The following is a 16444-nucleotide window of genomic DNA, read 5'->3' on the forward strand; positions in this document are numbered from 1 at the left end:
ATCTGCTGCTAAACATTTTCACTGTGTTACAATTGTACCAGTATTAGAAAGAAATATTTCATCTTTTTAATTAGCAAAGACTGAGAAAAAGTAGATGTCATACTGGGGTGCGAGGTTGGGGGATAGGGGAGGAAAGGAAAGTTATTGCTGGATAGAACACACCAACTTCATTCTTTCCCTTTCTGATACCACGGGTTCTGCAAAGACAGGACTTTTGTAAACACTCTGACATTCCCAGAATAATATTTCGATTATTTCTGTTGTGGTTACACTGCACAGAGCGTGACAAAGGCCTGTGGTAACACTACTGTCTTTCTGGCTGAGCGATGCCGGGTAAGCATTTACAATTTTACACACCAATGTATTTACATTAGTTTAATGTCAACAAATCCGCACATCCTGCTATTGCCGTATCAACTTTCTGAATCTGCACCTCTGGTCACCACGATGGAGTCTGCCGGCCAACACCTGAGAAAGAAAAGGAGAGAGAGAGAGAGAGAGAGAGAGGTGAGGAGGGGGGGGGCAGCCACACTGGATAGCCTCATTCTGGTCTATTGTAATAATCAGAAACAAATGGAATGTAAAAGCACTGTAAATTTACTGTGGCATTTGTGTCAGTCATTCAGATCTCGTCAAAAGAAAATACTGTCTAATAACACAGAGTCTATATATGAACCACGAAACCAAAGAATTGTGACACGAGAATACCTTAACTGTAATAATAAATAAGAAAGCTCTCAGTTTCACAATATTTATTTCAGTTATTATTATAATAGTATTGATTAATACATACATAAATAACACATTATGCTGTATTGTTGTTGTCTTCTGCCATGGCTCTCTACTGAGGCACACTCTTCGTGCACACCTCAACATTCCATTATTTAGTCGATGTGGCATTTCCGAGAACGCTACAGTCTGTCACATTTATACCTGTCACGTGGTCTCCCTTAAAAAAAATTTCTTTGACCCCAATTATCTGGCATTGTCAGTGAATAAGCATACCACTTCAACGATGTTCTACCACTGTTTAATCTGCGCTTGTTCGAACTCTCAATATTCTGAAGCTCCTCCTCAAATAATTGGTTTCCACAGTTGTTACTCTTCTTCAAAGGTGAACATTTAAAATCCGTGGTTCCGATCCGTAGCACCGTTTTCTTATTGTCGTTAGAAATGTTCTCGGTCCACAAAGGAACTGATACATCCAATTGCTCTTCTGCTTTGTTGTATTCTGTGTTTTACTTCACTATTGCCCAGTCCAATTTTGCTAATGTGTGTCCCTAAGTATTCAAATTTCTCTACCTCTGCTGTAACTGCTTTGTCATTGGTGCAAGTGTACAAGAATGTTATTCTGTGAGAAATCTTCTGTTTTCTACATTGTGACATAAATCTGAACCTGCAAAAAACAAAACAGAAATAAATCAAAAGAAAAAGAAGAAGAAAGTAACACAAAATACACAGACAGGGTGTTGCAATTATTTATATCCTCATACATGTGCAGTATCATTTTCCTTGTCACAGTCAACTACAATACCGGTGCATTTAAAAATTATATGCACTGTTCCTCCCACATATATTCATACTGTGACTTTTCATGCTTTCCCGACGGATCTGTTGCAAATACGCTTCTCGGTTTTGCCGCAGGCTCGTACTGTGTAATTTGCACACTATTTCTTCGATGCAACTGCCTGATACAATCAGCTGGTGGTAACTGCTGCAAGCCGCAACTGACAACGATCGGGCGACGGCAATAAGCGTGCACGGGAAAATGGTCGTCGGAGGAGGAAAGCGGCGCTCCCGGTACCCCTGCTGGGGGCTGCAGAAAGGCCATCCGCACGTGCACTATGGGCAACAGCTATGCTGCCGGACGCTCCCGGGGTTAAAGTCTGAACGAAACCTCAGTCGTGTGTCGCGTCACTCGACGAATCGGAAGTTCTCGTTTCCCCCGTTTTGATTAAATGGCAGCTAGTACTGGATTCTAGGCAGTGCTCAGTTGAAAACCTGCATCCCTGTCGATAAGATTGTCCACCGTAAGGGGGCATATGACCTCCTTGACAACAGTCCCAGAAAGATGACGCCGGGGATAAAATATCTGTCTTTTCGTAAAGCGTACGGTGTCCCGTGTCCAGGCAATGCTCCGCTATTGTTCGTTTAACAGGTTGCCCCAGGCCCTTATGACGACGGTGTCTGATGCGACGTTTTTGCACGGTTCGGCACATCTGTCCGATGTGAAATTTTCCACATTGGCTCGGGATTTTATACACACCACGTTTCCTAAGGCCGAGGTCGTCTTTGACCGAGCACAATAAATTCCTCAATTTTGCTGGTGGCAGAAAAACTATTCGTACTACTTACATGTAATTTTAGACACAAATAGTATGCACAACTATGTGCTTTTTTGTCTTCTTCATTGCATCGGTTTCAGCAGAAAACACGAAAGCTGTACGTACAGCTTATCACCTTACGATTAGAATACTACTATGGACTCTGTATTGTGCAAAACTTTGTAATCCCACCCATTTGCAGATTAAAACTATGAGAAATATTGTCACTGAAGCTACCATCCTCATAGATAGAGTGGTTGGAGAAGTCTGTCGTACCCCATATAGCAATAATAGCAACTGATTTACCCCTTATATTCAGCAACTTCAATTCTCATTAAAGTTTTCATTGGCAATAACAATAAAACGGGCTCAAGGTCAGCAAATGGGTAGATGAGATGGAAAGGAGAGTGTCTGTGTGGGAGGGGGGCAGGAAATGGACATAGAGAGGGGGGGGGGGGGGGGGGGGGGAAGGAAATGCACAGAGAGAGGGGGGCGGTGGACATTATTGGGCAGTGGGGGTTTATGAGCAGATCAGAATTTATATCCAATTCCGGTAAATTTTGGCAATTGAATTCCGGTAAATTTTGGCAATTGCAAAACTGCGTTGGGTTCACTAGCCGTTACACACAAGCAATAAGTTATATAACAGCTATTTACAAAACAGCTACGTCATTTCATAGCTCGAATACTACAAAGCTCTCTTCCAGTGTTCAATACTTTGCAGATTGAGGAGAATTGACGTGGTAAAAGTTGGTGGCAGTGCACAGCACGCCTACCGCATTGAGAAAATTCTGGAAAGACAACTGCACGAGAAAGTAGCTGAGGTAAAAAGTATCACTGATAGCATCAGGGTCACACAAGCGGAGCGTCGGTCACGATTCCCTCATCGGGTGATAAAGTCTTTATTTCGTACACTTTCTACAGGAGCACTACTGGCAGATCGGCATTAAAGACGTGTAAAATTTCTATGATGGCTCGTGGTCTCGGACCCTGAATATCGGTGCGATGTTTACGTACTTGTAAAATTTCTGCGTAGATTCGTGGACTCTGAAAAGTTATCCACAACAGTTTTTTGAGCTCTGACCTGGAACAGCAATTGGGTGTGCCAGACTTATCCCATCCTCGACTGAGCTCGTGGATCGATCTGTCAATACACACACGGTATTTAGTTTGATAACTGTTTTAATTATAGAACAGTAGCTCGTGTGAGGAACAGTCACTCATTTCACTGACTGTAATCCGCCTGCAATTTAGTCGAGTTGTACGAAGTTAACTTTGCAGAACTTTTCCTCAATCCTTGCCGGACTAGCACTCCCGGAAGAAAGGATATCTCTCTCTCTCTCTCTCTCTCTCTCTCTCTCTATAATTCTGAGGCAGTGTCCTCTACTCCAGGGGTCGTTTCAACTTAGCACTTTCAGTGCTCTGTCAAATTATTCTCATATTATTATCTATTCCATCACATCTTTGTCCATTCTTCTCCCCTTCCCATCGTACGGTCTTCAGTTCCTTTCCTTTACAAAGCCCTTCTACATATTTCTTCCACCTTTCAGACTTCTCACTTAGCACTGGCTCGCCTACCGAGTCCCTGACATGTGTACGACTACTCTCTCTTCGACGACTACTCTTCTCTTCAAGTTCTCCCATAAGCGGCATCTAACTTTCCCCTAGTCGAGTATGTGCTCTGCGTTTCTCCTCTAACAGTACCTTCTTCACCATTTTACATTTTCTGTCAATTTTATTCTTTAGACAGCCAGGTTACCTTTTCCCTGCTATATCTTCTGCATTTTATACTTTTTCTCCTTTCATCAATTAAATTTAATATAGTGTATATTATCCAAAGATTTCTACTGAGCTCTGTCCATTCGCTCGCTTCACTATTTCGTCTCTCGAAGATGCCCGTCCCCCATTTCTGGTATTTTTCCACCTGTTTTAGTTACATATTCCGTAATTTCTGCCTAAAACATCCGGCAACCTCCGGTTGGCATAAAGCCCAAATCCCTGATTTATGGGATTCTGCAATTTGGTCAGTTGTAGTCTACAGTTCATAGCTGATCAGTGTCCATATTCTCTGACTATTAGATTGGTGCACAAGTTCATAGCATTTTTGTTTTTTTACATCGGTGCTCTAGTCACTACAGGTTCGTTTATAGACTTTCAATTTTTATTTGTAATTCACTGTTGCTTTCTAAATTTACATACTGTCATTTCATCATTTGGAGAAAGTTAATGGAGCTCTCAGAGCTAGAAAATGGAGTGCCAAGAGGAGAAATCAGAACACTTTTGACATACTTTCCTGCTCGAGATCAACAGAGGAACGACAGCAGAAGAGGCAGCCAGAAACTATTCGCGTCACGTATGCCACCGGACAGGGCACGGCAAGAAAATGCCTTTCTCATTTTGAGGAGGATAATTTTCACATTAGTGGCTATCCGTGTCTTACACGCATTAGTTCACAACGATTCACTTAAGTGTAGTTGACAACTGTCATCATTTCACCATTATGTGAAATTTGCACACTTTGGGGAAGGTTCAAAAATCAAGTGTACAGGTACCGCATGCTCGAAGCCAAAATTACAAAAATTAATGGGTGGCCATATGTGCATCTCTGCTCACTCATTATTATTTGGCTTATGAACGATACTGACTATTCCAATCTCGTGTCATTACAGGTGACAAGAAATGGTATCTTTACGCTAACATAATTAAAAGAGAGGAACGGTCGAGCCCAAACAGAGCAGCAACTCCCCGAACAAAGACCTGCACATCTCTACAAGACATAATGTTATGCATCCGGTGCAACAGCAACCGCGTGGCGTACTACGAATTGCTTCACTGAGGTGCAACATTCACCGTCGACATTTACTGACAACAACTGAGCTGCCTGGCAGACACAGTCTGGGGACAGAGACCGGGAAACTGCCACAGGTGATGATACGCCACAATAATGCCCAACCACATTCTGCTAGGCTGACAAAAAACACTGCATAGGAGTCGGGCTAGGAAGTCGCTCTGCACACACCTCGTTCACCTGATCTCGCACTCTCACATTTCCACCTTTTCTGTTTTCCATCAAACGACCTTCAAGGAACTTTCTTTCCGGTTCAAAATGTGCTTCGAACATCACATTCTCCTCAAAACCACAGGATTTCTAATCAGGAGGTCGAAAAGCGTCAGTAAATTGCTAATTTGCAGGTAGTGAAAGAGAATATATTATTGGTGACTAAAGTCTCTGTTACGCATATCTCTTGTGTTTACTAAACTTATGGAAAAATGCAATAAACTTTTGCGCAAACCTAATTTTTCCTTTCTCTTCCCTATCCAAGATTATAGGCTTCCATCACAATTGTACCTTTTTTCACATTAAAATTGTCACTACATCCTATTTAATGAAAATAAAGACCAGAGTAATTTTACTCATGTTGTGAAGAATATTTCTTTGGGTTTTATTTAAAATCAGTGGGGACTATAAATTTAATCATAGACACTGACTTATGTATTGAAAAACAACAATATCAGCTCTTTCTGAAATAATTATGCCATCACAATGAAAAAGAGCTGTTTCTCTTTTCTCGAATGCTTCTCTCGTACAGATTGTCTTATGCCTGACAAAATGTTATTTGTCTCAGTTCACAGTCTGGTCGAATTTTTTGAGCGACGACATATTGCGGTGGACTGTACAATTTGTTACAATATCTGCACTTTCATTTTCAGCATTTCAGTAAATTTTCAAGTGTGTAAACTGGGAGCAATAGTAAATACAAAATTGGTCATTCCACAGGCAATAAGTATGTGTTTCACGGTACTTTCAAGAAATAATCTCGACTGATTGTGGACATAAACTACCCAGTTGCGGCATTCGTAAAATCAGTAACTTAAGCCAGTCTGAGGACTATATTAAAGGCTTGTGCACGCATCTCGGTAGCGGAAGAAGATATACTCTTAGAAAGGAGTATCTGTCTTCACGAATAGATAGTGTTGTAATTAATTTGCTAATTTATAGATCTTTGTCTCCTTTCCACATTGAATGAAGTGTTGCATTTCTCAGTTTTTTCCCGTTACTTTACGCATCACACTTAGGAGTATATTTGTTAACGCTACAAAAGATGGTTGTATCCAGATGGTTTTGGTTAAGAGTGCTTTATTAATCTGTCAGTTTCACGACACATTCTCATAACGAGGTACTGTATTTGTTCCTTCATACAGACAGTGTACGTGACAAATGCTGATGAGATGTATAAGCTCACGTGCTTTACACTTATTTTAGTTACGTAGACAACTGCTGTGTTTTGACACCACACGAGTAATTTTTATCAGTTACCAATCCAGATCGTCAGAGTTCTACGAAACACGTCTGCTTACTGCCTGCGGAATGTCTGACTTTAGTATTTATTATCAGTTGCAACTCATCGACTTGGAAATTTCTTAAATGTCGAAATTGAAAAGGCTTAGTCTTAGATCCACTACTGTTCTTCATATATCCGCTATTGTTCCTCACATATATAAATGATCGCCTGCGTAATACACCACAAGCGGAATCAGTTCTTTTTGCAGATCGCACCAGTATTGTAATCAATCCGAGCATTCACAAAGTAACGAGAAGAAAGGTCTGGAGGTACTACACCAATGATAAGAGTAGCACGTAGTGAAGAAATAATAAATAGGGTGGAAACTCAAAAATTCTTAGGTATCCATACTGATGGGATTTTGAACTGGAAGAAACACACTCAGTCGAGCAACATCAGCACTTAGAATCACTGCAAGTCTCGGAAAGAGGCAAATCGGTAGGCTGACTTTTTTTTTCATATTTTCATTTGATAATGTCACACGGAACAGTGTTCTGGGGTAACTCTGTCTTTAAGAAAGAAAGTTTTCATCACTCAAAAATGTACCGTAAGGATAATACGTGATGCTCAGAAGTTGGGCTTTCCGACTACTGCGTCACAGTATGTTCGTTCCCTTGAAGTTTGTTGTAAGTAATCCACTAAAGCTCAAATGGGACTGTGATGTACATAACCACATTACTGAATGGAAAAATGACATTCACTACTCAATGTTAATGTTGTTGTTACAGCACAAGAAAAGGTGCACAATCTGCAGCTATTATTACGTACCCAGTGGTATAAAATGTCTGAAAAAGTTTCTGCTTGACAACTCCTTCTATTCCATAGAAGAATTTCTATTATTGTAATGTAAAAGGTGGTGAAAGAAAGAAAGAAAGAAAAAACAGTAAAATGTTCAGCATGTACCCATACTTACAAATTAATCTCCAATGTCTGCTGCACCATTACGATTGTGCAAATGATTTGTGGAAAATGAAACTAAATAAGTAACTATAGTAAATAGTGCAGCTGACAGCAGACACTTTCCACATCATTACAATTCACTGTGTATACGATTTGGGTGCCCTGCAACGAGGAATGTCCCATTCACTATCTTCCCCACCCCTCCTACATTGGTATTTTCTGCCATCCACCGAACCTACACAGTGTACTCGTCCATCCTCACACGACACCTGCTCCCAATCCCTTACCTCACAGCTCGTACCCCTGTAATAGACCTAGATGCGAGACCTGTCCCATACATCCTCCCACCACCACCTACTCCAGTCCGATCACAAACATCGTCTACTCCACCAGAGGCAGGGCTACCTGTCAAACCAAATCTACAAGCTAAGCTGCCGCTTTCTACACGGGCACGACAACTGACGAGGTCCCCGTCCACGCGAACGGCCACAGACAGACTGCAACCAAGAAACCCGCAGACCGCCCCATCGCCGAGATCGCCGCCAGACGTGAGCACCTCCATTTCGACGACTGCTTCACAGCCCGTGCCCTACGCACCTCCACATCTACACCATCTTTTCCAAACTGCATAGGTGGGAACTTTACCTGTAACATATCTGACATTCCCGTGACTCTCCTGGCCCCACCCATTCTGCCTTCCTGTTCCCACTGCAACACTACACACCACAGCACCCAGCCTTTTCCACTCCCCCCTCTAATATCCTCAGTGCACACAGCTGCCCTGCCCCCTCCACCTCGCCCTAGCAGCACAGCACCGCACACTGCACCGTCCCCCATCCCTCCCTGTCCCCGCACCTGCCTCCTCCCCACCCCCACCGTACACCCGTGCTGCTGCTCGCAGTCTGGCTACAGTTGTCTCGGACTGCAGTTGTGTGTGTGTGTGTGTGTGTGTGTGTGTGTGTGTGTGTGTGTGTGTGTGTGTGTGTGTGTGTGCGCGCGCGCGCGTGCACACGCGTGTGTGTTTTTCGTGAAGGTCTTACGGGCCAAAAGCTTTATTCGGGACGGGCTTCTTCTCGTGCCTACCTGCGACTCGGCATCTTCGCTAAGTGGCGAGTGGCTACTTTCCTTTTCGTAATATTGTCGCAGGAGAAGTCGAGTAGAACAGTCACTGTAGTGTAGTGGTAACGGTACCAGACTGTCGCACGGAGCGTCGAGAGTTCGAAACTCGCCCGAATCGTAAAATTTTAATTTCTATATTCAGTTTGAGTACATTCTAGAAGTATCCACAAATGTCTAGAATCGTTGTACCGGAATGTTCTGTAACTGTATATGTACCGTACGTGTTCTGGCCACGGGCAGATCGCTTCACACTCTCGCCGAATAAACCTCCGTTAAGCGAAGTTAGTGTTGGTCATTCGTCTAATTACACCTTCTTATACGTGACAATGTTACATTCCGTCCCTGATTTTCTATCGTTTGAGCGTTATACACAATCCTGTGGAAGTTAGATATGCAGATGTGACACGGATGTAAGTCCTCGACAAGCTACACATAGTAGTACAAATCGTTCCCGATAATGACTGCCTACATATAACTACTAGATATACTTAAATCGTTATGTATGTAAATGACTATTAATAACAGTTATATTAAATTGCTACAGAAGTGCAAATAAAGAATGTGAAATATTTGCTCGAAACAACGTGTGTCTAGAGGCTCAAAGCACAAATTTTCTCCAGGCTGGCAGTACGTATTTTGTAATTTTAATGTAACTATTTCGTATTGTAAAACTGAACATCAGCACATTTCTCAATTTCCCAAAAAACTGTGTCAATTTTGTAACAGTGGGTCACAAAATGAATGTAAACATTGTAGATTATTCTAACATTGATTGAACACATGTAAATAGTGTGTCATTGAAACAGTGGTGACTGTTTCGATACATAATACTGATTCTGCAATGTGCGACAGCGTGGAAAGTATTTGAGAACAGATGGCAGTCTTTCGCCCACACCTCACTTCTGTCGGAGACTTCAGTCCGTCGCGAGTAGGTTCGAGGTCGTCCGGATGGCGGAGTGGGTGCACTGGTTACGTACTTCGACTGCTTTCGGGTGCCGAGTGTCGGACTCCAAATAATTTTAGCGAACGGAGGCTCGTACTTTAACGGCCCTCTCGGTACGTTGGCAGTTTTGCTGCAGTCAATATCGAGACTCGACTGTTAAGGACTTGTCTGCTCATTTTCACACCGACTGTTAGTGGCGACGAGTCCTGCCGGCTTTCAGTGTCTGCTTAAGAATTTTGTGATTAGTGCACTGTGAAACTAACTTTGCACGCATGTGTTCAGTTTGTGTTGCTACTGTGCAATCTGTTAATTATTATTTACCTCCATTTCTATTCGAATCCTCGACCGCGTAACGCCAAAATTCACACACGTGGCAATCGTCACATAAACGTTTTTACATATGCAGTTTCTTTATATATAAATTACTTCAGTAACCTGCCAACTGAGTTATTACAGTCTGAGGGTCAGTTCTTTAGTAAATGTACAGCCACTGGAGTGAGCCGAGCTGATTGTCTGGGACGTGTGTCACCCGTAATAGGAGTGGACTGTAACTCTACTGGTGAAGTTGTAAGTTTTGTTAGTTAGTTTACTTCCCTCTGGTAATAAAATGGAAATTAAATTTATATTGATTTGTATTTTTACTGAAATGGCATTTACCACAAACCTTTATCCTTAGGTGAAGGTCTGGGCTCATTTTCAACAGAAGAAAATGTCATTCTGTCGTTAAGGAGAGGCACCATTTGCAATACTGTCAGTTCTTCCCATTTTTGTGTCGGCCCACACACATTAGATTGTTCGGCAGTCACACCGGTAGGGCCATTCTCTGATGTATAATCACAGCCTTACACTTGATCGGGTCTATCTGGTATTCTGAAATAAACATAAATGGGCATAATTAAACATATGTTATGTACAGTAATACTAAATAACTGTGTACTTCAAATTCTGAGAATGACGTGCATTAAACAATATCTCTTTAGGAAGGCAAAGGGATATCTAAATGCAAACACAGTTTTAGCTTAGCATGTGCATTTTGTACCACACGTATTACCTGTTACACTTCTGTTTAAGAATTGTAAATACACGCAAGAACAGCAGCTTCCTACCAGCATGCCGAAAATATTACTAATTACTGCAAACAGACATATGTCCAGGTACACATGCGCGCCCACTCACTGCACTACTAGGCCGGTGCGATACAGCTGCATGGATACGAGTGTGGAGTGTGTAGGACGGGAGGCAGGGCTGGAGGGGTGGCGGCAGCTCTGTGATATACGACATACTTGAGAATTCAATTTGCCTTCTCCATATGTTTCAACATTTGGAAACCACAAAACAAAAATACATTACATTCCCATATTGCAATTTTGTAATTGAGTTGTAATCTGGGACAAAGTGAGGAGACAGTAACATAATAATTTCCTTGCCAGCTATCTCATCTGGCACTAAAGTCAAACTCGTCAGCAGAGGTGGCTGGCAAATGTAGAGGCGTGGGTAGGAATCAGCGTACTGCCAGTTCCGGAGGACGAGTGTGTTACACGCCTACAGGTGTAACTGCCAGACAGTTCCTAGGCTCGCGTTTCGGGAGTCAGGAGCGACAGATAAAGTCGAGCCACTACCGGCAAGGTGACACTGTCGATGCCGGGAGGGAAATCGGACAGGCGACATCAGATGGCACCGCGTCTGCATTCCGGACTTCGCTTCCGGTGTCTACTCGAGAGGAAAGTTAATGTTCTTTCGACCCGTCTGTCGCGTACGGAGCGAGTCGAAGTACGATCTCTTACTGCTCTGGTGGCCTCGTACCAGTACCACTTACTGTAACCCGTTCACTGCGGTGTTCGTAGCAGCTTATCTGCATTCCTATTCTCTTATTCGTTACCGGGGCTAGATTAGCGCTATCCGATTTCTTCTCGATAACCCTGTACTCATCTGACCACAAATGACGTGTTTCCCACCCCGGCACTTCACCGATTCCCACTATATCTAAATTTGACATAGCCGCATCCCTTTTCAAATTCTTTAGCCTAAGTACCTGACTTGAGGGATCTAACGTACCACATTCTGACCCGTAGAATGCCAGTTTTGTTTATCCCCACGCGGAGATCTGAACGATCGAGCTCACGATACACCTATCGATATTTATTTTACCTCCGGAATATTTTACCCCGGAGCTTGCCACGGTCATTAAACCGTACGACAGAGCTGCACACCCCGGGGAAAAACAACGGCCGTAGTTTCCCCTCGCTTTCACCCGTCCCCAGTAGCGGCACAATCGCACTTACAGTATTCGTATCTGAATGGCGGCAGCACGTGAGCTACCCCACCTCGGTGACATTCACAGTTCTCGGGGAGGGAAATGAAGTGAAAGACAACTTAGTAACAGGGAAACGTGGGGGTGGGTAAAAACTGCAGAGGTAGGCACAGGCACCGAGTCTCCCGTCTGCTCTTATTCCGTCCCTGCAATAATTAATTTTTCTCATTACTTATTTTTTCAATTTTCATACACTTTCTAAGAAATATCTTGTGGTAGGTATTCAAATAATCTAAAACCTAAATTAAAGTATCAAAGAAAATAATCAGTTATTGAAAATATAATGAAATTGTGCGGGTCGGTGGATAAATATCCAAAAGGTCGTTACTTCTGGTATACCTTTACGGAAAAGGTATTCAAATTGTCTGTGCATTCTTTCCGCCTACCTTCACCATCGACGAGAGCCTGGAAACAATTTTTGCGGTCGGCGAGAAAGTGAAGGAGAACGCAATGACCATTTTTTTCAGTCTGCTAGTCCACATTGCTGTTTGTGCTTACTGACAGAAAATTTCCTACCTGCTATTTACTCGGGGGGAGCACGAACTACGATTGTACGTAAAATTAAAAGTTTTGACTGATTGATACATTCTGTAAAAGTTCAAATGCAGAACATATAATATCCCTAATAATAATGGTAACACCCCTACCGGAAACCACTATTTACGGCTCAGAATCGACCTCTACAGGAAGATCCGAGTAAAACGAGTTTCATCCATATTTGCTACTTAGCGTAATTCCACACTGGTTTTCTACTAGCGCACTATGTTTTGGCTGTAATCTTTGTCTCGCTTATTACCCTTTGTTGCACCTTTAAGCTCTCGAGTTTACAAATCTCGTCCGATGCAGTCCCCGAGAATCGGTCATTCCTTCTCGTCCTCTCTGGTACGTCACACACGATCCCGGGTTCAGGGCAACTTTTCCGAACTCTCCCCATTTACCAAAAATCTCGCCAGTCCTTTTCCTTGACCCCTCTTCCCTCCCCTTCGACCGTTCTACCAGAAGAAGTAGCCACTGGCTCTGAACGCAGGCAAATTTTAAATATCTTTATACGAGTGTTCTCCTTCCACTGTTTGGCGAGCAGATTTTTTATCTATCTAATTACATTACATTTTCAAAATCTTAACTAAGCCATTCCCCATTTCAGTTCATTACTTGAGGCATTCTTTACAAAGTGCCAATCACAGTGAGGTGTCTATTTTTCCTGGAAACCTCAGTAATTGAAAGATACAAATAACTCAACTTTTACTACAGCACGACTGAGCTAATATGCATTTATGGATGTAGTGATACCAGTCATGTACGTCTAAATTTTCTGTAACATATTAAAATTTCATTTACCCTAATTACCCGACTACATTGTCCCTTGCAAATTTTGCTTCTGTGCATATTGTATTCCGACCTTTACCATTATATTTTTGCTGACCTGGGTTTTAAGCAAAAGAAGGCATACTTCACTAATCAATTAAGCCACCAATAGAGATTTTTGCACAATTTTGCACAGTTTTCAATACGGCCCTCGTAACAGTAAGGGTGGTATTCCAAATGCAGACACACAAAATGGTTTTCTAAACCACAACGCATTTTATAAGCCAAGTTACTGTTAATACCCTTAAGTCTATCCTCAGAGGAAAAATCTGACCTAGCCATTTTTCAAATGACTTCGTAGTTTCTGAGATCACAATTCGTTCATATGCCAGACGTCAGCCAAAATTTTCAATACGGGACCAGATAGCACTCGTACGACAAGTGTGCACGATCCCGAGTTGCTGCAGCTAGTCCAGGTCACGCCAGAGTCAATTCTCGAGTTTACGGCACATCTCTACGTGTCAGTTCCGTATACAAAAGTTACAGCTCACTGTTACCTCGTCGACACCTGTACAAATATTCCGTGTCCACGGAGTTCACTTTAACGTTTGTACAAAAATGTTTGGACCGTATACATCTACTCAGCTTGTAGGTGCAGTTTATACAATGTACTTTTCTCGCACAGTGACTGTACTGATTATTTCAAATTTACGAACGTACCACATTACGCACTGTACTTTTTATCGTCTCGGTGACCGTCTCAAAAACTCGAGTCTGTACACCGTTTACGTACTTTACAGCCACCGTGTTCTGCAAATACAGAGTCTACAAAGGACTCTTAACTTCACAGTGATTATGTCATAATGCCACGTCTGTGTATAGTGAAATGGAGTGGTAGATGTACGTACTCGCATAAAAATGTCTGATGTGATACCGAACACGATCACTGTAGTTTTTACGGTGGTATTAAATGTGGAAAAGTGCCACATCATTTAGGTCGGTCGGTTTAAAAGAGGGGAGAAGGGACCAAACTGTAAGGTCACCGGTCCCCACATCATTTAGAAATCTGTGTAGTGCATATCATTTGCACGATTCCTAGAACTTGCAGTTATCCTACAAGAGTTTTATCTCCGAGACAATGCAGGGTGGCTCCGTCACAGATCGACTGCAGTAAGCACATTCGAGTGGACGCTGCGTGCACAACCTACGCAGCGACGAGGCAGTATGGGGTGTGGCGAGCTACAACAACAACAACAAACAACAACAACAACTAGTATAATGTAGTTGGAAAAGGACGGGAAGAAAAATACTAGGTACGTACACAACTGTTCACTTGCAAGGATCCGGTACCGTGTCGCTAGTGTTACGAGGAGTATTGCGAGAGAATTCAGTGCCCTCCCCTTATTTCTACTACGAGATAATCAATCTACTGTGTCCGACTGCCAGACGAGTGTCCACACATTGCGGCGCCCCCGAAGTGAGGGCCGGGCGCACCCGACACGACTCTTCCGACAGGCAGCAGCAGCAGCAGCTCGTATTGGCGACAGCAGGACTGCCAGAACTGGGTGACAATGTGGTAGTCGGAGGACACGAACCGCGATGAACAAATCGGAGAGATGGCGACTTTCATGCGAGGAAGAGAGCGGGAGACCCGAGAAATTCTCAGCCAGGTTATACGGTGCTAAGACAGACATAAAAACTACATTTTCAAATGAAAAACATAGATGTGAAATTTGACTAAACCATTTGTAAAAAACTGCAAGCTAAAACTGAAGGAATTGCTAAAAGATAGAAAATAAGGAGACGGGACCCAGATAGGTTCGTACGACTGGAGACTGTCGAACGCTTCAGAGGGGATGTCAGATGATGACTTACCGAAATAGGTTAAAGAAATACGAAACGAGATACACAGGGCACTTTGAGATGTAATAGAGAACAAAGTAGGGAGAGAATTCCAAAAAGCTGGAACTCTATAGAAATCCTCAGATAACTGACGAGATATTAAATTCGATGATGAAAGAAGAAAATATAAATGTGCAGTAGCCAAAAGGGTGTACAGATCTATAAAAAAAAGTAGATCGACAGAAAGCGCAAAATGTGTCACAAATGGATTTTTTTAAAAAAAGGAGCAAAGCTGTTGAAAACAGGTACTGGACAGAGCAAAACTGAAGAAACCTTCAGAGAAAAGCGAAGCAGCCATACAGTCAAAGAGGGGTCAGACGGCGATCCGGTGCTTCGTGACGAAGAGAAGACCGCGAGCTCGGGGGAGGTGTGGGGGGGGGGGGGGGGGGATACACGGAAGGACTGACGTAAACAAAACTCGAAGGTAACAGCTCTGCTCGAGGAACAGTTTTTGACTAACAGACACGAGTGCACACAGACAAAAGTGTGCGATCGAATGGCAGTTCTTCCAACACCGATCGTTTGGGGCCGAACACCGAGTCGTTCTGGCCCCGTGTCAAACTGGTCGTGACAGTCACAAACAGTCAGAAAGAGTACGAGTAATTTCCTCGACCTGCAGCTCGTAATGTGTACAGAGCTGACAGTGTACAGACACCTCACTATCGCGTCAGACAAAAATATATTGAGACTCCTGTGGCGAGGAGGTGCCGTGCGAAGTTTCAGCTGCTCAGTTGGGATGGACTGAAGTATTAAAATACTTGTTACACTGACTTTAGTTTTCATTCCCTGATCGTATAACAGCACTATTAGCAGAGCAATCATTAAACATCTTGTGGAACATTAGAGGTGTCATTTTTATCAGTTTCCTAAAGAAATCTGACTGATAAATGTCATTTTTTGTACTTGTGCCCACACTCGTAACAAGTAAATTGAAAGAAACTATCCTTTACTACTGAGGCTGTCATTTTATTCGAAACACAGCATTACGTACCACTCTCTCGGACAGTTCATACATTTGAGCCAGTTTCATATGTACACGTACATTTAGCATACCCTTGTAATATCGGCTCAAAAGTTTGTTTTCATTCTTTCAATAGAGCATATAACAGAAGTCAGGCAACAGTGAAGCAGGTAAAAGTTTAAAAAAATCGTTCATAAAATGTACGGAACACCCGAGGATAATATACTGACACAAATGTCCCCACGAATGGTGCCCTGTAAATTTATGATCTGAACTAGACACATCAATAATGTGAGATCTGCCACGCAGGTACTGAAACGTGTATGGTGAATGGGA

The 16444-nt window shown here is 42.7% G+C and overlaps 1 protein-coding gene across 4 annotated transcripts in view; it reads right to left on the reverse strand.

The window, feature by feature from the left end:
• Nucleotides 1-737: 737 nt before the first annotated feature.
• The window catches only part of LOC126295481 (uncharacterized), a 28795-nt gene continuing 13088 nt past the window's right edge, over nucleotides 738-16444 (reverse strand). For 3 of the 4 annotated variants that reach the window (XM_049988030.1, XM_049988029.1, XM_049988028.1), the window contains 2 exons: nucleotides 10294-10499; nucleotides 738-1396 (listed from right to left, as the gene is read on the reverse strand). The gene's annotated coding sequence lies outside the window, so the exon portion shown is untranslated. Of the gene's footprint in view, nucleotides 1397-10286; nucleotides 10500-16444 lie in introns of all 4 variants that reach the window. The other variant, XM_049988031.1, reaches the window with a different exon arrangement.

The sequence above is a fragment of the Schistocerca gregaria genome, chromosome 11, assembly GCF_023897955.1.
Source record: "Schistocerca gregaria isolate iqSchGreg1 chromosome 11, iqSchGreg1.2, whole genome shotgun sequence".
Taxonomy (NCBI): domain Eukaryota; kingdom Metazoa; phylum Arthropoda; class Insecta; order Orthoptera; family Acrididae; genus Schistocerca; species Schistocerca gregaria.